Genomic DNA, 24,743 nt, shown 5'->3' on the forward strand with positions numbered 1-24,743 from the left:
TCTGCCATTAACGGACTATCCAGCTTCTCTCATTTGCAAGGCAGTTTACCAAAGATAGGCATATAGCCTTTGAATTCAGAATAGAAAAGTTAATAGAGCATAGGGATCCAGACCCATAATCCTTGGCTTCATTATGACCTTATGTTAACCAATTTGCTAACTGGTTAGTTGACGTGAAGAAATATGTTGTTTTTCAATAAGAGATAGGATACTCTGTCATTCACTTTAACAGCCTGTATATTTTCATAATGTAATTGTTGAGGGCAGACAAATGGTTCTTCCGTAGACTGCCATTCTCTGTCCTTGGAGTGTACTTCAAGAGTTCTTGCAAACTAGAAAACAAGTAAAAAACATAAAAATAGAATACCAACATTATTTTTTTGTTGATGAATGAAAGCAAACTATTCCTAAAGATTTTGTTGGGATGAAGGGAGTAACTTACATTCTGTATCATCCAGGAAGACTTACTTCCTGTCAATTGCCTTTAAATATCTTTGTTCATTCTCAGACTTCCCTGTTTCTCATTAAGCTACTATATCTCTACCTCTTCTTAATCTTCTTTCCCCCAAACAACTTGCCGTCTCAGCCTCTTCAGACTCCTCAGTGCTTTTCCTTCATGCCTGCTCTACAAATTCTTTATAGTTTTTCCAGGTAAAATTCTTATCCTTCTATAAAATTCTTTAAATTCCTTCCCAGCAAGATCAAAGTTAGCCTAAACCAAGACTAAGAAAAGCATATCTTTGAGGAGATGCAGTTCATCTTGCAATAATAAACTGGCATTAAATTGGGATTTCCATTTTCATGACTGTTGCCAAACTTTATGTTATTTGGTTTGTTTAGCATGTGCAGCAAATGTTGTGATCAAGTTATTATTAACTATTCAATATTGTGAGTCTATCTGGGAATAAGAAAAATAATATGGACAAATTTAATTCATATTTTTGTGTGTTTTAAAGTGTTATATATATTCACTTGTCTCATGTATAAAAATTTGATTTTATACAAAAGTATGTTAAGATGGGATTAATTTTTAAAAGAATGATTCACACTAGGATTCCATTGAATGAAATATTTCAGTTTTACATATAAAGAATAAAGTTTGATTTATAAAATTTAGTATATGCAAGACCTTTCCAGGCATATCAATATGAGTTACATGTATGTGATGAAATTCAGGCTAATTAGGGAAAATACCTCTCTGGGTTAATGGTAAGAGATGATAACAAGATATTTGAAAAGCAGTACTACTATGGATTCTATGATATTACTACTATGGATTCTATGATAGTACATGATATTATCTTTGATCTAGTTAATAACGAAACTAGAATTTTTTCTTACTCCTTCTTTGCAGTATCGCAGCCTCTATCTCTTTTACCCACTCCACTTTTATCATGATGTGGAAAGAGTTGTTACTGTGATTCCCATAATCTTGGAGGCAGGGAGAATTTACTTATCCACCTGACCGCTTTCCTGGACTTTGATGCTTGAAACATTCCTGTCTTCTTGAAATATTTAGAAAATTATGGTAATGGTACTTCAGTCCTCATCTTCCCTAAGGTTTCCTTTGTCCCCTTAATATACATCTGGTGTATTTAAGATCTCTTTGGGGACTTCCTGCTGGTGCAGTGGTTAAGAATCCGCCTGCCAATGCAGGGGACATGGGTTCAAGCCCTGGTCCAGGAAGATCCCACATGCCACGGAGCAACTAAGCCCATGCGCCACAACTACTGAGCCTGGGCTCTAGAGCCGCGAGCCACAACTACTGAAGCCCACGCGCCCTAGAGCCCGTGCGTCGCAACTACTGAGCCCACGTGCCGCAACTTCTGAAGCCTGCACACTCTAGGGCCCATGCTCCGCAACAAGAGAAGCCACCGCAATGAGAAGCCCGCATGCAGCAACAAAGACCCAACGCAGCCAAAAAATAAATTAAATTTAAGAAAAAAGAAAAAAAAAGATCTCTGTTTTTTTCTTTTCCCTTTGAACACTTTAACCACAGCACCTCAGTGTTTAACTGAACATAGGTACTGTCTATAGATTCAAATTTCATTGTATGTGTGTATGTGTGTGTATGTGTGTGTGTTCTGGCAGCTTTCTAAGCAGAGCTCATGAATTTGCATTCTCCATAGGTCCAATTTGTTACTGGTCTCTATATTCCTGTGTCCTAGGAGGCTGTGTTAGGAATTAGTACATATGTTTATCTCATTTCCCCAAACCTAATGTATGACCTTACTCTGTTAGCTGACTCAAGTTCTGTTCACGGCATGATAGGTGCATGGTAGTACTAGTGACAACTCTATTCCCCATGTGTTCTGACTCATTAACTGTGTGAGAGGAAAATGCTCAGCCACTCCAAGGAAGTCAGGCTGAATCAGTCTGGCAAAATGGATATCGAATGTAGAAGAGGGAGAACCATAGAGCAGTTTGACCTTTTAGTGCACATTGTCCCCCACCTGCCAGTTACATAGACAGTCATTATACTAGAATTTGACATAAATAACAATTAATTTTCTGCCCTTCTGGGGAGGAAGGAGCAAAGGTAAATGCAATGTTAAAGTTCCTGATTCTTCTGTGCCAGGGTTTTTCAGTCTTAGCACTATTGTCATTTTGGGTCAGATAATTTTTGTTGTAGGTGCTGTCCTGTGCATTTTAGAAGGTTCAGCAGCATCTCTGGCCTCTACCCACTAGATTCTAGTAGCACTTCCCACCCCAAATTGTGACAACCAAAAATATCTCCAAACATTGCTAAATGTTCCCTGGAAGATACTGTACTTCCCAGCTGAGAACTGTTGTCCTGCACTTAATGCACTTTTGATTATATGATGAGGACAAGTTCTTAGAAGATTGATTGCTTTCTATGTGCAATTTGATTATTTTGGCAACTCTAGAAAGCTGGTGCCAATTTACACTCCTGACAGTGGTGTGGGATATTGCATATTTCCTTAGACCCTCAGCAGTGCTGTATTTTGTCAGTCTTTTTAATCTTTTACCTGTCTGATAGATGAGAAATTACTTTGCCTTAATTTTAATTTAATTCAAACAATTAATTAGGTTGGATGTTCTTTTCATTTTTATTGTCCAGTTGAAGATCATCTTATATGCATTGTTTATTTTTGTTCTTTGCCCTTTTTTGGGGGGATGTTAACTTGGTCATTTGTGGGATTATGAGATTGTTTGCACTGTTAGGAATTTTTAACTGTTTCATGGTTAAAAATTATCACTTTTTCTTTATAGTTTCCATCTTAAATTTATAACTAGCTTTATGTCCATGTCTTTCCTAGTAGATTGAATTTATTGCGATGTCATATATAAGATACTCAATATATTTTTAGACTAAATTTAATTGAAGGAGCATTGGTACTTCTCCAAGGAAAGAGTGAAATGTGTATGTGCATGCGAGTGTTAGTGTGTGCATGAATGTGTGTATATATGTTTGTGCATGTTCGCATGGGCACCGAAGAAAAGAAGGCTAAAAAACTGAGCTGTAGGTATGTCTGCATTTGCCAGACATTGGAAGGATATTGAGAAGAAGTTGATGGCAGGCAATAGAGTATAGTTTTCTTGGAATGCACCTGAAAGCTCAAAGAGAATATTGTTCTTAGAACTGGCAGAAGGTTCACTGTAAATATCCCTAGCCAAATTCTAGAAGGTCAGACAAGAGATAAGGGTTCAGAGGGTTAAAAGGAGTTAGAGATGACAATTCAGAACAGTGATATAGTAAGGGTGTAGCTTAAACTTCATAGTGGAGTCAAGTAACATAGAGTTTGGGAGATGTAGGTGTAGGTTGGTGGGAGAGCCCAGCTGATACGGATTATCAATTAAACTTTCATACTTTTTCCATTTTTATCGGGGAATTTCTGTTCTTCAGTGTTCCTAGATACCATCTTATTTTCCTTTTCTAGGCTCTGGATCTTTTTCTTTGAAAGGATCTTTGCCGTCTTCCTTAAGAGCAAAGAAGGAGATAAGAAGTATACGTCCAGAGCAGAAATTCACAAAATATGGTCTGTGGACTCTTGGGGTTCTGCTTGGGCTGCCTTAACAGAATACCATAGACTTCGTGGCTTAAACATGCCCTTGAAAAGAATATGTGTTCTGCAGTTTTGGGGCATAGTGTTCTAAAAATGTCAATTAGGTCCAGGTGGTTGATAGTACTGTTCAAATTTTCTGTCTTTATTGATTTTTTTTTTTTTCAGAGGGGTCTGCTTCTATCGGTTGATGAGAGGGGGGTGTTAAACTCTCCAACTATAATATGTGTTTGTTTTTCTCCATTTAATTCAGTCATTTTTTGCCTCTTTTATCTTCAAGCTCTGTCATTAGAGGCTATGACAGATAATAGGAGACCTTGAATGCTGCTAGGTAACAGTGCAAATTCTTTGTGGAAACTGTGGAAAAGCCCTGTTGAGTGGTGACTAGGGGTGTGACATTGTGAACATGGAGCTGTGGGGAATTGTTTAGCAGGATGTGCTGTGTAGGCAGACCAGGAGTAGAGGTTAGATATGCTGCTAAATTGCCTCAGACTTGGATTGCTAACAGTATGGAGTATAATGATGTTATTAATGGATTGAATATAGGAAATGCAAGAAGGAGAGCTGAGTTCTAAGAAACTGTTCTAAGAAACAGTTCTAAGAAACTAAGTAACTGGCAAAATACTAGTATGGCTGATAATGATAGCAGTGTACTTAGTAGTGACTTCGAGGGATAGTGATGAGCAATTTCTTTTTGGCCCATTAATTTCGGGTGTTGCCTGGATATACAAATACAGACATCATATAGGTAATAATGAGAAGTTCAAGATTAGTGAAAGAGGATAAGAGGTTCTTTCTGCTACGTTTTTATTATACACATACTACGAAATCATTCATTTCTGAAATAATTTTGGGATTAAGTTTTTCTTATTTGTGGCCTCAGCTCGGATGTTACCCTCACATATAAACTCTCCTTACTGAATCTAAAGTAGCTCCCCTAGTAACTCTCTCCCTCAAGTTATCCAGTTTTATTTACTGATCTTTTCCTCCCATCTGAATGTGAGCTTCGAAGAGTAGGAACTTCATCTCTCTTGTTCAGTGCTGTACCCCAGCAGCTGGTACGGTGCTTACCACGTATTGGGCTCTTAAATATTTGAGGATGGAATGACCCTGTCTGTTACAAAAGAAATGACGTGTACTGAGTAAAAGAAATAAAAAGAAATGTTTTACTATTTGGTTTTAAAAATACCTTGCAAATGTTTATTGCCAGTTTTTTTTAAGTCATAAGGCTAGCCTTTGGTTACTGTCCACTCCCCCACCCCAAGATATGTCCTGTTGCTATATGGAAAGTTCTAGTTAAATGTAACCATAGATTTGCATACCTTATTACATGATTATAACTTTGTATTCCAAAAAATGGAATTTATTAAAACCTCTAAGCACATATCCTGGTCACGTCTCTATTTTAAAAGATAATATGTAATTTAGAAAGATCATAAAAAAGAAAGAGAAATAATCTAGATAGAAATAGTTTTATCAATTAACTTTAGTGAGTATCTATCCTTGGCTACCCTTGAGAGGTACGAAGAGGTAGTAAAACCATCTTTGTCAGTTGACAGTGTGGAGGGGTAGATAGTGCACATAGAAAAATGTGTAATGCAAACATTCATCTGGTAACATATATACCAATTTTAACTGTTACTAAAAATGATCTAACCTTTGCTGTGTTTTAGGCCTTAATAAAATGCTATTTTCTAACACATATAAATCACGTATTGGGAATTAAAATCCGATCTGAGCACCTTGCTATAATGTTTTAGACATTTAAAATAGCTTAGTTTTGGAAATTCCCTGGCGGTCCAGTGGTTAGGATTCTGGGCTTTCACTGCCAGGGGCTGGGTTTGATCCCTGAACGGGGAACTAAGATCCTGCAAGCCGCACGGTGCACCAAAAACAAAAAACAAAAAACTACAGTAGCTTAGTTTTGATAGTCCTTGACAATTGCCTTCCAATTTAGTAGAGTTGCTCTTTAGGAAAGAACTAAACTCTTGTAGTTAAGGTGTTACATTTCATTTTTAGCTCTTTGAGTGTGGACTCTCTCCAACACCCTGGTGTTTTCTCTTGCCTTTTGGCAAAAACAGAGAGGTAAATTATATTACAGAATGAAGCCACAGAAATAGGCGTTCCCCGCTTAGTAGAGACTAATCTAGCAGTTTTACTACTTTCAGCGTTCTTTCCTCCCTGTGTTCTCACCTCCAAACCTTTGCCTAATCCCTTATATTAATAATCTAGTATACCTCTCCCCATGCCTCTGATATTCCTCTTGGATTTGTTTAGAAAGACTTGTAATGTCCTTTGACCAGTTTAATGATCCTCATTCTCTTTAAGTTTTTAACTGCACTACCATTCTTGAATTAGAACAGGTTCATTAATGCCACAAATTAACCTTTTAAAAGGTTAATAATTGTATACCTACTGTGTATATCTACTGTGTGCCAGTTAAAAAATATACACCTGGGATCTTACAGTATAGTGAGGGAGACAGGTGGTAAACACAATCACACAAACAAATATGTAAATAAAAACAGTGAAAAATGCTAAGAAGAAAAAGTAGAAAGTGCTATGAAAGTGTCATGGAGGGCTGATTTTGATTATGGGGTAAGAGAAGTAGAATTTTAGTTAAAGCTTGAACAATGAATAGGAACTGAGCAGGTGAAGAAGGTAGGAGGGATTATTCACAGCAGAGAATATACTGTAGTGAAGGCCTTGGAGTGGGGAAAAAAGATTGGGGAATAGAGAGGAACCGAGGACGGATCAGTGTGGCTAAAGTACAGCGTGCTATGAGGAGAAGTGGCTATGTCCTGAGTTTTGGATTTTGTTATATGTGAGATAAAACTACATGGAAGGAGTGTAAGCAGGAATAGGGTATCGGATTTGTATGTCTGTGGATTGATGATTTATTTTTGAAATAGACTAGATGGGGCTTGGTGATTAACATATTATAGGTTGTGAGAGTGGAAAAGATTTCAAGGGTGACATCTGAGTTTCTGGTAGCAGCAGTTGGGTGGGTGTGAGGTGCCTTTTTTTTTTTTTTTTTTGGTGTGTGGGATAAGGAAGAGTCAAGGAAAAGGAAAATGGAGTTTAGTTTGGAACTCCTTAATAAATAGGCAGATGCTTGCAGGAATGGAGCTTAGAATAGAGCATTAAAAATAATAGGAGCATTCTTTTGAGAATAGCTTGTCTCCAAAAGAGATGTGTTTATACTATATCCAGAATTATTAGTATTAAAATCCACTAGTCTAGGCTTTTCAGTGTTTATCTCTTTAATGTAAATGTAAAAGTAGACGTACGAGTCATTAATATTTTAGATTCAGTAGTTGATATGCAGGCAGTTAAACACACAGTTTTGGTTTTAAGGTTATAATCTGCCTTTTTTTTTTTTAAAGGGGAGCAAGAAATAGAAATTAAGATACAACAAAGTATTCAGGACTGGCTTCTCACTGTACTTAAAAAAAACTTTTTTTTAATCTTTAAAACTTAGAATGTAAGTATTAATATCTCCGTAGAAGCAGAATGAGAGTTAAAAACAAAAGCCATATGAAGGTACATACTATTTCCTGAATATGTATTACTGAAACGAATAATTAAAGAAATGCATGATACCTTAGTCTGGCAGAAACTAAGGGAAAATATGATGGCTGCCATCATTTATTAGAAAGGGGGCTGCTGAGTCGAACAGATATTAAACTTGGTTGGCTATGGTCTGTTTATTAATCAAACACTTCACAGTGTTTACCATGTGCCACACTGTCCTAAATAACTTAAATATATTAAATGTTTAGTCTCCTAACAACTCTTGAGTAGGTACAAGTATTATCCTGCTTTTTGTAGTTGAGGAAACTGATGCATGGAGAGGTTAAGGTCAGAAAGTTGGTAATGGAGTTGGGCTCCGCAGTCTATACTTTAAACTATAATGCATTACTACCTGGGTTGTAAGAAGGGAATGTGGTTGGCTTTAGGCAGATGAGGATAGCTAAAGCTCAGTTAATTTATTTCACTAGTGTGAGGTTTTACTGTATCAATATACTAGAGTTTACTAATCCATGCTATTATTGATGGGCATCTAGGTTGTTCCTATTTTTTGCTCTTAGACACATTGCTAACATGAACAGTTTTCTTCATATCTCTTGTTGCACATGTGCATGAAGAATTTCCTTGGGGTCATGGTTCTCTTTAGTGCTGCTTCACAGTAGAATTCTTGCCACTTACCAAGATCTGTTTCCCAGCTAGTGTCCCTTTGGAACTCTTGCTCTTACCATAGAGCAACATTTTTCATATCTTTCCAACATAATACAATTTTATCTTCTAACAACACCCATGAATTTACCCAGATTTTTAAGACACCCCAAAAATTGTGTGAAGAAATAAGTATTTTTCTGCAGAGAGATTGCAAGGTTTTCATAAAAGCATTTTGTAATCATAAGAAAATGAAGTCAGCCTTCTAAAAATTAAAGATTAACAAGGAAAATTAAGTAAATATTGTCATTCTATTAAAAAAAAATTCTGTCTTTAAAGTCTTCATTTTCTTCTAGGCCTCCTCTTCATAGATAGTGTTAATAAGAAAAAGCAACTACATACTATGGAGAAGTCAAATAAATTATATACATATTTTTAATTTTTTTTTTAACACTAGTAGGGATGGCTTGATTTCAAATTTTATTTAGATCATTTTTGTCTTTGATTTGGAGAGTCTGACTCCTGTGTCATCACTAATAGGAAAGTAGGTAGCATCATTTTTTTCTTCATTCTTTCAAAAATCTTTCAGTCTCCCAAGGAAAAAAGACTTATTTCTTCATACAATTTTTTAGGTGCCTTTTTCTTTCTTAAAGTTTATTTGGGGTAGAATTAATAAGAAAACAGATGTTACTATAGAATCTTAAGTCCATTTAACCAAAATGATTTATAATTGCCACTAATGTTAATGGTTTATTTATGACAACCTACTATTGGATGACAGCAGAGCTAAACTAAGCTATTAATCCCAGCACACTGGGAGTTTTGGCTAACATTATCCCTTTCTCTCCTCATCAAAAAGTATATCATAAAGAAGAAAAGTTAAAGTAACTTTATAATAAAGATAACCTTCAATCTGCACTAATTTTATTAAAGTAATTTATAAATATTGTAATTTTAACTGTTATTAGTAACAAGTTCCTTTCATCACACTTTACAGTTAATGTATGTGGGAGAGAAAATGTACTGCCCTTAGAGGTTTGAGAGTTTCTTTTATTTCCTTACAGAAAAGAGAACATTACACCACAGCTTCTTTTGACACTCAGCAACTGTTACCTTATGAGATAATGGAAGATGGATTGTTTTTTCCTGCTTTCCCAAAGTCACAGTCCATGATATCAGCTACCAATAGGTGTATGGAGAAGTGTTCCATTGGTCTAAAGCTGACTCCTTTCCCGAACTTTCCTGATTAACTGTTGCATAGGACTTGCTGCCTATTGTTAATTCTGTTTCTGGCAGATAATTCTTGATATTATTGAGTAATTTCAATTGCTAATTGGTTTTTGAGGATGTCAGGATGGTGGATTTTAAAATTCTCAAAAAGATTAAGGCGTTAATAACATACTTGAAACAAAACCTTAAAAAGATTACAAAATAACAGGAAGATTAAAAACAAACAAATAAAATATTAAAAATAGTATCATAGTATTTGATTCCAAAGAAATTAATAGGTTGAGCACACATTTAATATTGTTCCCACCCCAAACCATAGTTTAGTTAAACAACAACCAAAATAAAGTCAACAGGGGTTGTTGTTGTTGTTTTTAGTCATAAATCAAGAGATGTAGGGAAATGGGAGAAAATACAGCAAAATTTTCGAGGCTGGAAAACAGCTAGAATAGTGGTAACAATCCTATTAAACCTAAGAAAATTATGTTTTAAGTGGAGAAAGCTAAGGACCAATTGAATTTGTACTGGTGACTCTTCAAAGGGCCCAGGCAGTGGTAGTATTGTGTACTTATGGAAGTGGAGGCGAAGAAGGGAAGGGGATTAAAATAAGGAGGATTATTTAAAAGCTAAGAAACAAATGCCTGGGTCTCGTCTATTCTTTGCCACTGTACTACTGCCCTGCTCCCATCTTGACAAATGGGAGACTTGAAGTTTATTCTCTAGCTTAAAACAGAGGACTAGTGTACACCAGGCACACTGAAGGGGGAGGGGGATTAGATGAGCATTGGCATTTTGAATGCTGAGAACCCTTGCTCTCATCTCCATTACTGGCTTCCCAAACTGAGTCCTTTATCCTCCAGGCAGGAAACAGGAAGAATCTTCTGTGAAGAATCTGACCATCTCAAGAAGAAAAACCTAAAGGCAAAAAGGGACTGTACTCTAGTTGGTAAAATTGTTTCTTACAGGGGTACAGGTTAACAATTCCGAAACTACTTTATATGTATACAGGTATTGAACAAATAAGTAAATAAGTGGTAGATAATGGCAACCAGGTTTCTCATATCAGTATTTGTGCCCTAACAGAGGGCCTGGCCAGATTGCCCTGTAGTGAATGTCACAGTCAGTAGCCCCATGTACATGACTAGAGCTTTCAGTAAACTTTTTATATCCAAACAACTAAATACCATCAGGCGTCTAAGGAAAGCATCTACTATGACTAACAGGAATGAAAATAAACAAATAGAAAATACAAACAACTTGGAGAAAATAGACTATGCAGCCGAGAAAATTTTATGTATATGCACACATATATGTACACATCCAGCTGTATATAGATATACATATATGCATATACCATATATACACATACATACATATCATATGTGTGTGTATAAAACAGCTGCAGAAAGTTGGGATGCTACATCTGTAAAGCAGAAATAGGGTATTTTAGAAAGAACATTCAGAGAATGAAGAATTATTATAAATTAAGAATATATAGCAGAAAAAAAAACTCAATAGAGGTTTGGGTAATGAGTTGAGGAAAATTTTTTACAAAGTAAAGCAAAGAGGCAAAGAAATGATAAACAGATTATAAAAGAAAATAAAATGCAAGAGGGAAGAGATATGGCAACATATGTATATGTGTAACTGATTCACTTTGTTGTAAAGCAGAAGCTAGCACACCATTGTAAAGCAATTATACTTCAATAAAGATGTTTAAAAAAAAAAAAAAAAAAGAAAATAAAAAGAAGGGTCCAGGAGGGTCAACTTCCTATTATGAGGAGTTCCAAAGAGAGAACAGAATAAATGAAGGGAAAGAAAAGAATAAATAGTATAATCCAAGAAAATTTCCCAGAACTGAGACAAAGTACCTGTTGAGTACCCAGTATAATGGATGAAAAGAGACTAACACCAGTTGAAATAATAGGATATCCAAATAGCCAGCTGTGATGCTCAGTCTCTATAATATTCAGGGAAATGCAAATTGAAATGAGATCCCATTTTCATCTGTTAGACTGGTTAAAAAATAAAGTCTGACAATATCAAGTGTTGGAAAGAATATGGGTGAAAATGGTTCTCTTACACACTGCTAGTGGGAATGTGAAACAATCATTTGGGCAATCAATTTGACAAATGGTGAGTAGAGCAGAAGATATGCAAATACTACAACTCAGAAATTCCACTTCTGGATATTACCATTAGAAATTCTTGTACATGTGCATATGAAAATATGAAAGAGAAGCCATGTACAAGAGCACTCATTGAGGCATTATTTGTAATAATGAAAATTTAGACAACTTAATACATGAATGACTGGGCTGAGATGTGGTATATTCACATGTACATATGAATGAAACACACACACACGTCAGCAGGGATAGAGCTCCAAAACAATATAATGCATGAAATCAGCAAAATGCAGAATATGTACAGTTTAAACATGTATATTTTAAAGCATAAAACATCAGTGTACATTGTTTATGGATGGATATAAAAAAATTGACCAGAGGATATATACTAAATTCATGATGATGGTTATCTCTATCAAAAGGCGGGAGAGTGAAAAGAGTGGGCTTTGTGTGAGTGTGGGGCCTTTTGATTTATTGGTAATACTTCATTTCTTTAAAAAGAAAATAAATATATCAAAAATGTTTACTGTTGTTACTTACTGGGTAACAGATCCATAGATACTCCTTTGTTCTGTTTCTCTATATATTTAAAAATTCTGGCCCTGTACCTCTGCCTAACTCCAAAATAACAAAGGAGGAATGTTTTATAGATTTCCTTTTTTTACTCTTTCTATGTGTTAAGTGCTATAGGTACTCTTCTTTCACCTTGCTTCCTCGTCTGATTCTTAAATCAGATTGAATATAAGAGGTTAATAAACTGAATAATTTAATAAATTAAATTAAAGGAATTGAGGTGCTGCATTAGCCAGCATTTGTGCCAGAACTGGAAGCAGAAAATGAAGACAGAAAGGCCTTACCCATGAGGAGAGAATTGGAACGAGTAATGGGAAGCCTCCAGGCATGAGGGTCTCTTAGGAGTTTGTACCATCCATATCAGGTCTCCTGCTTTGGGTTCCTGGAGGTGAGGGGGTGTGAGAAAAGACTTAAAATACTGAGCTCTGGATAGCACAGATAATACATAATAAATACTAGGAGATATATTTTAAGAATAGTGAGCTTACTGATCTCATAATGCCAAACATCAGATCATCAGCACTGCTCTTTTTCTCCCTATTTCTTCATATTCCTCCTGTCTTCTTTGGTTCTCTGTGTATCACCTGTCTCTTGATTTCCATATTTTTCACTTCTCATTGTCTACATATCTTTTTGGAGTATGGATTTATCTTGTGCTTTTCTGTCTTCATGCAGTCCCTGAGTGACTATGCTCAGCCTCCCCCTCAGCATCATTCCTATATTCCCGTTTGGCCCTGAATCATCAGGACCCTAAATCATTAGCAGGATCCATCTGGCTTCAGTTACTGCCTGACTTTGAAAAAGTACCTGTAAAAACTCTTAGGTTTTATAGAAGAGAGTGGCATTATTTCACAAAGATTATACCTGTAGCCTTAACTACACAAATGATTTTTGAGGAGTGCTCTTCCTTGAAAGTCAGAAAATGACAGAACCTGGGTTTGTGGTTGACTAAATGAACACTGCCATCTTTGCCGTAGTCAGTTACTACTTACCAATTCTCAAGCAAATTTACCTAGGAAAAAATTCAAAGATACAGTGCTTCACAGATGAAAGAACACAAAGGAGTAATTAGGAGGAATCTTATCACCCAAGAAATGTTTTAGGGACTTAAGTTGATTACAAATGCAAATAAACTAGATATATACAGTGAGAACAACCCAACCAAATATAATGTAAGTTGGGCTAACCTAACTATAAATTCCTTTCTTTAATGGTTTAAACTATGTCATTATGAAGAGCTAGTCCAAGTTTTTTTGAGTTTTTGAATTGTGGGTTTAAATCAAGGAAAAAGGGAAAGAAAATCTTGAAGATACAAAAAGCACTCTGTTTAATTTAGAGGGACTGTAATAGGTAAGCACTTTTGGATCCAGGTCATAGGGTCATCCAATTTTCTAACATTAGATAGACATGCCACTTTAATGCGGAATTCAGCACTGGGGGGGAATCATGATGTAGAGAAAACATAGTCTTTATTTAAAAAGCAAAAGCCTAAGACAAGCATCAGAAAACCCACATTATAAATATATTATAAAATAAGATAAAAATAGATTTGTATTCATTGATTGTAAAATGCACTAGATATGTAAAAAGTAAACCACTAATTTTATTTTTGAGTATATGAATTAATTTGGGGGAGAATTTACATCTTAATGCTATTGAGTCTCAGTGAACCCATGAAAATATTCAGTCACTCTTTTTTTTTAGTCTTTTTTAATTTCAGAAATGTTTTATAATTTTAAGTGTATAGGTCTTACCTATATTTTGTTAAATTAATTCCTAAGTATTTTATGTTTTTTGATGCTATTATAAATTGTTTTGCACTTCCAATTGTTTACTGTGGTTATATAGAAACACAATTGATTTTTGTATACTCACCTTGTGTCTTACAGCTTTGTCAAATCACTTATTGATTCTAGTAATCATTTTTCAGATTCCTTAGAATTATGTACCAAAATATTTTAATTGAATAAAGACAATTTTAGTTCTTCCTTTCTAAGCTTCCTTCTATTTGTTTTTCTTGACTTATTGCACTGATTAGGACCTCCAGTACATCTATTACAATAATGAAGAGAAGTGGTTAGAGTGAACATTCTTGCCTTGTTCCCAATATTAGGAGAACTCCCAATATTTCACCATTGTACAGAATACTAGCTGTAGGTTTTTCATTGATCCTCCTTATCAGATTGAAGGAGTTACCTTTAATTTTTAGCTTGCTGAGAATTTGATCATGAATGGGTGCTGAATTTTGTCAGATGTTTTTCTGTACCTATTGAGATATTTATATGCTTTTTATTCTGTTAATGGCGTATCATCCTTATATATTGCTGGATTTAATTTGCAATTTTGTGTCTATATTCATGAGACTGATTTTCTTTTCTAGTAATATCTTTGGCAAGTTTGGTATTAGGGTTTTGCTGGCCTAGTAAAACAATTGGCCTAGTAAAACAGTTGGGGTGTATCTGCCTTTTATTTTCTGGGAAGGGTGCACAATTGTTATTATTACTTCTTTAAATGTTTCATAGAACCCACCAGTGAAGCCATCTAGGCCTGGAGTATTGTTTTGTTTTAATTATAAATTAATTTCTTTAGTAGATAACATTCTGTTCGTTTTTGTGGTTTTAATAATTTGTATTTTTCAAGGAATTTTTCACTTCATTGCAGTTACTGAATTGATTTGCATTATGTGGTTTAGAACATTATATTTGTAGGACATGAAGTGATAGCTGTCCATTTCTGACATTGGTAATTTGTGTTGTCTTTCATTTTTCTTGATCATTCTTGCTCAAGTATTAATAATTTTTTTATCTTTTCAAAAAGTCAACTTTTGATTTTAATTTTTTTCAGTTGTCCAGTCTTCATATTGGGTATTGTTTTGACTTCAAGATCACCGACTTGTTTTTGTGTGCCATCTCAAATCTTCTATTAAGCTTGTCCAGTGAATTTTAAAATTTCCATGTTGAAGTAGTTCTTGAATTTTCATTTACTTCTATTTTATAGTTTCCATTTGCTACAAGTATTTCTCATCTGTTCACTTATTATAACATCCTGAACATGCTCATAATAACTGCTTTAACATCATTATCAGTTAATTTCAACTAATCATCTTATAGTTTCTATTGACCCCCCTTTTTTTTCCTGATCTTGAGTTACAGTTTCTAGCTTCTTTGCATGTTTAGTAATTTTTTTATTGTATACTGGGTATTGTAGATAATATTGTGGATTATCTTTTTCTGAAGAGTATTGATTTTTGTTCTAGTAGACAACTAAATTACTGGCTGGTAAATATACACTTACTGTACAACCCAGTTGCATTTATGGGTGTCTGTTTGTTTATTTACTTATTTATTTGGTTGCATCGGGTCTTAGTTGTGGCATGCAGGCTTTCTAGTTGTGGCACTCGGGCTCCAGAGTGCGCAGGCTCAGTAGTTGCAGTGCACGGGCTTAGTTGCCCCGCAGCATGTGGGATCTTAGTTCCCTGACCGAGGATCAAATCCGTGTCCCCTGAATAGGAAGGCGGGTTCTTTACCACTGGACCACCAGGGAAGTCCCCATTTCTGGGTGTTTATCCTAGAGAAATGAAAACTTATATTCACACAGAAACCTGTACACAAATATTTATAGCAGCTTTATTCATAATAGCCCCAAATTGAAAACAACCCAAATGTACTTCAACAGGGAATGGTGAAAAAGAAACTGTGGTACCTTCAAACCATGGAGCAATAAAAAGCAACCAACTATTTGTATATGCAACATGTTGGATGGATCTCAAGGGCATTATACTGAGTGAAAAAAGCCAATACAAAATGTTTCCATACTATTTGATTCAATCGTTGTAATATTCTCAAAGTGACAAAATTATAAAAATAGAGGGCAGATAAGTAGTTGCTAGGAGTTAAGAAAAAGGGAGTGAGGAGTGTATGATTATAAACAGCAAAAGGGAGTCTCATCTGTGGTATGGTTATATAGGGGTACTTGGATCAACCAAGGATTTGAGGAAAATTTGCATACAGAATTAAGGTCCCCCACCCCCTTACTGTACTGCCCTTCCTACCATGATTTTCTCCTCCTATTATCTAGCATTCTGTCAGCTCTGAACTACATTCTCTAATGCCTAAAGCCAGTGAGACAGTGGTTTTCTCCCTTAGGTCTAGCCTCCCAGTAGTACTTAAGGGGTATACTGGGAAGAGTTCTCTTAAGGGAAAGTCTTATAAGTATAGATCTTATTCAGTATGATTCCTTTCTGTCAGTGATCAAATTCCCTATGTTTCTGCCTGCTTTTAGTCACTTTTCAGTGTCTGAGTAATTTTTATTTTGTCCAGAGTTAATCATCGTTATCTGTGGGCAAGTTAGTCCAATACAAGATAGTTCATCTTTACTGGAACCAGAGCTCAATGAATTTTATTTTTAGGTATTAGGAATATAAAATTTTTGTAAACTTTTTCAATAAAAAATTTGAAAGTTAAGTATCATAGTAACTTTAATACATAGAAGTATTACAGAAATGAAAGAAGGAATTAAATGCAAACTGAAAACATTAAAAATCAGAATTTATAGGTAAAAAGAAAGGTAAACATACAATTGCAGCCAGAAAAAATCAGGAGATTAAGTGCAGAATGCAATTATGTATTACTCAAGCAGCAGTCTTAAATAAGAATATATATTCAGGTACCAGAAGGACTTTAGTTGTAAAATCAGATCTTCATCCATCGTCTTTTGGAAGTGTTTTTCCATTTGGCCTGAAAAGTTGTATTTTCTTTTTTTTAACTGAGCATTTCTGACCTTTATTATTTCTTAGAGAATAAAATGACAATCTAACCTCCCTTCTGCTTTTATTTTTTTCTTCTCCTTTGTTTTAGTTGTTTGCATAATTGACCTTAAAAGAGGTAAGAGTGAAGAGACTCGAGGCATCTCTGGAAAATACCTTTCCCCCATTCCATTGGAAGCTACCCTCTGGAGCACCAGATTTGACCATATATGTTCTGAGGACTCACTATGAACAAAGAAGTCTCCCGGGTAGGAATTGTAGCTCTGTTTTTAAAGAGCTTTGTTTCTGCAAAAGTATGGTGTGAGAATGATTACTTGTTGACTCTTATTTTTTATGGAAATATGTCTTTGATCTGAGAAGCTTCAAGGTTATTCTAAAATATGTGCTGGCATTCCTAAATTAAAATGTTAGAAAAGTTATAGATTATACTTTGTAAACCACTGTAATGCACATTGAAATTAATACTGGTTCAGATCAGTATCTAACTATGAAATGCTCAAGTCCTTACTGAATTAAAAATGGCAGCACACACTACTATATATAAAATAGATAACTAATAAGAACCTGCTGTATTGCACAGGGAACTCTACTCGATACTCTGTAATGGCCTATATGGGAAAAGAATCTAAAAAAAAAAAAAAAAAGAATGGATATATGTATATGTATAACTGATTCACTTTGCTGTACACTTAAAACTAACACAACATTGTAAATCAACTATACTCCAATAAAAAATTTTTTTTAAATGGCAGGGGAAAAACTATACTGAACCATCCCCAGATTTGGTCTATACATTTCTTTTTTTTTTTTTTAACATCTTTATTGGAGTATAATTGCTTTACAATGGTGTGTTAGTTTCTGCTTTATAACAAAGTGATGCAGCTATACATATACATATATCCCCATATCTCCATTTCTATTATAATCCAGTCATTAAATCTATTTACATCTAGCGTCCATTCTGTACATTTGAGCAGTTTTACATTGTTATTTTCTAAGAGTTTGTGAGCTAACTGAAGGAATAGAACTAGTGTATCCATGAACATGACAATGGTCATAGCAGCCTATAGTGAGAAAAATAAACATGCACCAAGCCGAGACTAGAAAGTTGAAGAGTAATCAGAAACTGGTGAACCAAGTAAGGGGAAGACTTCCAGCAGGAAGTTTTAATTGAATTATAACATATATAAATAAAAATCATAAATTTTAAGGGTATAACTCTTTTAATTAATTAATTTTATTTTTGGCTGCATTGGGTCTTCGTTGCTGCGTGCGGGCTTTCTCTAGTTGCGGGGAGCGGGGACTACTCTTTGTTATGGTGCGCGTGCTTCTCATCGCAGTGGCTTCTCTTGTTGTGGAGCGCCGGCTCTAGGTATGTGGGCTTCAGTAGTTGTGGCACAAGGGCTCAGTAGCTGTGGCTCGCAGGCTCTAGAGTACAGGCTCAGTAGTTGTGGCACACGGGCTTAGTTGCTCCGCAGCATGTGGGATCTTCCCGGACCAAGGCGCGAACCTGTGTCTGCTGCATTGGAAAGCAGATTCTTAACCACTGTGCCACCAGGGAAGCCCTAAGGGTATAACTCTTGAGTTATCATGTACTGAATGTATTTGTGTAAATGCCATCCAGGTTAAGAAGTAGAACAATGTTAGTATCCCAGTAAACCACCCCCATCTCTGACTCATTGCACAGCCACCCACTTTTTTTAAAAAATAAATTTATTTATTTGTTTGTTTATTTGTTTATTTATTTATGGCTGTGTTGGGTCTTTGTTGCTGCGTGCGGGCTTTCTCTAGTTGCGGCGAGCGGGGGCTACTCTTCATTGCGGTGTGTGGGCTTCTCATTGCGGTGGCTTCTCTGTTGCGGAGCATGGGCTCTAGATGCGCAGGCTTCAGTAGCTGTGGCACGTGGGCTCAGTAGCTGTGGCTTGCAGGCTCTAGAGCGCAGGCTTAGTAGTTGTGGCACACGGGCTTAGTTGCTCCGTGGCATGTGGGATCTTCCCGGACCAGGGCTCGAACCCGTGTCCCCTGCATTGGCAGGTGGGTTCTTAACCGCTGCATAACGAGGGAAGCCCACCCACCCACTTTTAAAGGAGGAGACAGTTGTCACCCTGGAGGGTGATTGCTGTCAATTTGGAGGGTGGGGTTTAGCAATCATAGAAGTTAAAGGCAATTAAATTTGGTTGGCTGACAACCAATGCCTATGTTTGGGATAAATAATGAATTTGGGAGACGGAGGCAAGACTGAATTGGCAGAGAACTTTAAAGCAAGGACTGGTGGTGCAGCATGATTTGAGAAGATACTCATTTGATCCTACTACCTCCCTCTTTAAAATCTCATTGGTTTCCGGAACGAACACGCTCCAGATTTATGGCTTTTATTAACTGGTGATACATTATATTTATTAACGTAAGGTTTCTGTTGTTTGAAATCAGACTGTTGATTCTCAATAAGGAGAGAGAAATAAGTTAATAAGCATTCTGATTATTAAGAAAAAAGTTTTGCAGAGTAGGATGTATTATAATTAAGAGAAATTTTAGTCATGTAGGAGAGTCCTCTCTTTAAGAGTTTTTAGACAGAAATGTTCATACCTGGACTTTATGAAAGAGAAAGGGAGAGAAAATAGATTATTATCTAGTGATTGAACTCTGGGCTGGGTGTCTTTTTCTTTAACTCATTGTTCAGTGAGTGGCTCTGAGAAAGTCATGTTTTCTTCATGTCACAATGAAAGTTTTTACCTTTTATATTTCTCCTTAACATTTATTCAAACCAACTTTAAACATACCAAATAGCTGCAAGATTTGTAGATTGCACACCTATGTGCCCATTGCCCAGTTTCACCAGTTGTAAACATTTTGTTACATTTGCTTTCTCTCTCTGTATGTATTTACTACTACTTCTCCTGCCCCTCCTCCTCCATCACCATTATGATGATGATGAATCACAGTTGAGAGTAAGTCATAGACATTTATGATCTTTTACTCCTAATATCTCCTACTTAACCACAATATAATAATCAAATTCAGGAAACTTAACATTTTCATTATTATTATCTAATATATGGTCTATATTACAATTTAATCAGTTGTCTAATCCAGAATCATACATTGCATAGTTGTCACATCTCTTTGGTTCCTTTAACCTGGAATAGTTTACAGCTTTTCTTTGTCTTCCATGATATTGACATTTTGAAAAAGTATAGGCCAGCTGTTTTGTACAGTGGCACTCATTTTGAGCTTGTCTGTCTCCGTCTATGTTCCTTTCTAAAGAGACTATGATATGGGACTTTGGAGATTCATGGTTTTGTTACTGAGAATCTTACCCTGTAGAACGAAGCCCGTGAAGATTTTTTTCAGGAGAAAGTCTGTTAAAACATGGTAGGATCCCAAAATTCCAGAAGGTAGATTCCTAAAGATGATTTAGATGTTATTGAAAGGAATTTTATGTGTGCATATGTATACATATAATCTTAGAATCCAAGATTTATAAACTTTTGGACAAATTAAAGGCAGAACTTTAGATTTTGAAGGAACAGTACATTTATGTTTTAAGGTGAATCACATCTTATAAGAAATAATAGGTTTTATTTGTAATGACCATAGAAGATAAGTCAGGATTCGGTATATGATTAATTTTATTTATTTCTATGTGATGTTTGGGTGAAGAATTAGAAAGATTCTCTTTTCGTGTGTTTGAGAACTTCGTAAATAACCACCCAGGATTTTTAGATGTGGTATAACTTAATTTCAGCTTTTCTGAAGACTTTCCTAATGAAGAAGCATTTTAGTGTAGAGGTAAAAGCAAAATTTAGAATCTATTGTTGACTTTTCTACTTATCAGTATGTAAGGTTAGGTTATATAGGTTAGTTATATAAGTTGAAACATAGCCAGATTCTGGAACCAAATTACCTAAGAATTGGTCATTTGATTTCTACCTCTGCTACTTATGATGTTGGGCAGATTAAGTAACCTCTCTGTGCCTTCGTTTCCTCATCTCTAAAATGGATTATAATACTACATACCTCATATCTTATGAGTAAATGCATTAGTAAGGTTTATAAGTAAATACTATGTTAGATGCTTAGAATGGCACATAGTAAATCCTATAAAAGTGTTAGTCATCATCATTGTTGTCATCATCAGCCCATAGGTTCTCTATTAGTAAGATAAAACCATTGAACTCAGTCAGTGATTCTGTAAAGTGGAGATAATAATAATACACACTTCATAGGGCAGTTGTGAGGAATCAATGAGTTCATATATGTGAGATACATAAACACTCAATATATATTATTACATTGTCATATCCTTTAATTGAATACATATTAATGGGCCTACGTTTTTCTGTGAACCTTTTTATTATTTTGTTCCTCTCAAATTCTCTTTTACTACTAACTTTATACTGTAAAAGTGGAAATAGGCAGGATAGGCATTTTGTATGTGCTAAGTAGTCTATAGTCAAAAAGTTGAGAAGCACTGTATGAGATGACAATTGTTAGGGTCCCTCTTCTGAAATTTTATAAGTCTGAATCTCCAGTTTAAAATTTATAAGCATGATTTTCATAGTTATTATTTTATTGAGAACACTGGAAAGTGAAATTTAAGTTTCACTTGTTTAGAGTTAGTCTTTAGTTGGGTACTACACTGGAAGGGATATAGCTAGATAAATTAGTGTTTTATTGAGGAGATACTGATGTTGTTTAACCAGCTATTCACCTGAGATGCTTGGGGATTTTTTTTTTTCTTTCATTTTTTCAATGGGTATCAGTAAAGTTTTTACCAAATATAAATGAATCAAGTAAGATGACTTAGGTTTAAAGCTGGGCTTTTAAAAATGCATCTCCTTTCTATAAATGTGGGCAATGAAGATTGTAGCTAGAGTTGTATTGTGATTTAATTTCTGCGCCTTCCCCTCCTGCTGGGGAGATGATCCTGAAATTAACTGAAGGTTTAACTTGACTCGATCATTTTCTAATGCCCTCAAAATACAACTCCGTTATTTTGGCAGATTATTTTGACCCATGCAGCTCTATTATTTTGGTATTACTGCCACCTTATAACTTTAGAGATCAAATTTCAGTATGATTTTTTTTTCTTTTGTTGGTTTATATATGTACATTTAACTTTTTTAAAGTGAGTTTCTGAAATGTTCGAGAGAAATTGAACCACTTCTAATCAGGGGCTTAATTCTTTATTTTAGATATTGGAGTATTTTAGATATTGGATTTAGAAATTGAACCACTTCTGATCAGGGGCTTAATTCTTTATTTTAGATATTGGAGTAATAAAATAATATAAATTTACTATTTATATAGTAAATGTGATTATTTGGTTTTGGATAGTCATCTGTGGATTATCTATGTCTAATGTTGATCTTCAGTCTCGTCTGGCCCCCGCTTTAGCTGTTTTTCTGCTCATTAGTATCTGAATCTGTGAAAGAGGATGAAGTTCGTGGAAAAAGACAGAGATTGACATTTTTGTCACTTAATTTTTGTCTCTATGACCATCATTTTCTTTTTTAAGGCTGTTACCTCTTTACTAGATTACTATAAACTGTTCTCCTGTGCACATGCAAGTAAATATCAAATACTTATTTTGTTGTTTATAGTTAAAGATAGCTATAGTCAGGAAGACTGATTTTAATCTTTTTTTTAATACCAACATATTTTTCATGTTAGAACAATGTAGAACTGATTTTTGGAAGACATGTACAGTATATCTACAGTTACCCAATATCATTTTAAAATAACTGGAATCATCTAGCTTTGTAGATTTACAAGGAAATGTTAAGGATATTTTTGCCAAACTGTTTTAATACAATAGCTGCCATAAACATGTTTCATATGCTGACTGTTTTTCCTAAATAGGAGTATTTTAACAAGGCAAATGCATATATGTGTATTTCTTATCTTAAAAAATTAAATTTTAAATAAAGTCAATATGAGGAATTTAAACTTCGGGGTTTAAAACTTATTTGGTTTTCTTCTTCTTCCTATATATTTGCTAATAGAAAACATAGAATACTTTTTAACCCTTTTTCCAAATTATTCTTTCCATTCAGAAAAAAATAATGCAGAAAAAGGAAGCATTGTCTCTTGATCTGTAGAATAAACTTTTAGTAGTAAACATAAATTTATTAAATACATTGTTTCAAATATTATATACTTTTAGAAGTTAAGTTGCCAAGTCCTTGATAATGTCTTTATTATTAGTGTAATAAATTTAAAAGAGTTTGCACAGGATTTTCTTTTACAAAAAGCACTTTAAAAAATCTCATTTTATAGAATCAATGAAATAAGATAAAATGACGTCTATTTTTAAGAACTTATTGCTTTGAATCTGTTTCTTTGCCTTTGCTTTTTATTCCTGGCCATAGCAGTTAAGATATGGGCATGTTTATGGCAGAGGCTTATGTGGCAGGGACTCTTCTCTGGGCCAGGGATAACCACGATCTGAGTTTTGGTTCCTGCTTTGTGGGTTCAGAGAGAATTTTTGTTTCCAGATGTTTAAGGAAATCCTTGTTCAGTCATTAGCTTTAAAATATCTGTTTTTTAACAAAAAAATTGGAGGCATACAAAGAAACAAAAAAAGTATGGCCCATACACAGGAAAAATAGCAGTCAGTAGAAACTGTCCTAGGAAGCCCAGATGTTGTACTTACTAAACAAAGAAGAAATAGTAGATAAGTTGGATTTCATCAAAATTAAAAACTCTTGTTCACCAGAAGTTACTATAAAGAAAGTGAAAAGATAATCCACAGAATGGGAGAAAATATTTGCAAATCATATATCTGATAAGGATCTAGACATGAATATAAAGAATTCTTATGACTTACCAATAAAAAGACAACCCAGTTTAAAAATGGGCAAAGGACCTGAATAGGCATTTCTCCAGAGATATACAAATGGCCAAAAAGGACATGAAAAGATGCTCAAAGTCATTAGTAATTAGGGAAATGTAAATCAAAACCACAACGAGATACCATTTCACACCCACTAGGATGGCTATAATCAAAGTAACGTTAAAAAAAACAGAAAATACCAATTTTGGGTGAGGATGTGGAAAAATTGGAACACTTGTACATTTGATGGTGAGAATTTAAGATGGTACAGCCACTGTGGAAGACAGTTTGGCAGTTCCTCAAAAATTTATAGAGTTACAATATGACCTAGTAGTTTCGTACCCAAGAGAATTGAAAACAAGTTCACACAAAAATTTGCACATAAATGTTCATAGCAGCATTGTTGTTAAATAGCCCCAGTAATGGAAAACCTAAGTGGCCATCATTTGATGAATACGTAAGCAAAATGTGGTATATCCAAACAATGGGAAATTATTTAACCATAAAAAGGGCAATAGAAATCCTAAAGTCCCCATCCTTTCTTATCACATGAGAAAGAATTCAATTGTCACTGAAGTGAAAAGACAAAATTGAAAACTTTTTTTAGAGAACCCTAGGTGTCTGAGGACTCCAGTTTGGGAAACATTCTTTATGGCAGTTACCCAGTGCAGGAGCTCTTTATTTGTCACGATTTTTCCTGTGTGATATTATCAACTTGGGGAGGTTTAACTCTCAGAGTGTCCCTCTCATGTCTGTGCTTCTCTGTGCTAATTGCTTGCTAGCATTTTCAAGTATATTATTAGAGTTGTTTATTAACTAATTGTTACTTATTTTTCAAATGATGCAGTCCTCAGCTAAATCTGGGAGGTGAGGGACAAATTTCTTATGTAGAAATCTATAGTTCAACTGAAATATAAAGCACTGACCTATTTCTTCAGCCCAACCTGTTTGGTTTAGTCTGGTCCATTTGAACAGAGGTAGGTGTGGTTTCTAGTTCCAAAAACTGCTCTCTA

General features: G+C 35.0%; 1 protein-coding gene across 8 annotated transcripts in view; it reads left to right on the plus strand.

The window, feature by feature from the left end:
• The window catches only part of NCOA1 (nuclear receptor coactivator 1), a 333,798-nt gene that overhangs the window by 200,722 nt on the left and 108,333 nt on the right, over nucleotides 1-24,743 (plus strand). For all 8 annotated transcript variants that reach the window (XM_061168793.1, XM_061168796.1, XM_061168795.1 and 5 more), the window contains one exon: nucleotides 16,987-17,143. The gene's annotated coding sequence lies outside the window, so the exon portion shown is untranslated. The remainder of the gene's footprint in view (nucleotides 1-16,986; nucleotides 17,144-24,743) is intronic.

This window comes from Eubalaena glacialis, chromosome 14, assembly GCF_028564815.1.
Source record: "Eubalaena glacialis isolate mEubGla1 chromosome 14, mEubGla1.1.hap2.+ XY, whole genome shotgun sequence".
NCBI classification, from domain to species: Eukaryota; Metazoa; Chordata; class Mammalia; order Artiodactyla; family Balaenidae; genus Eubalaena; species Eubalaena glacialis.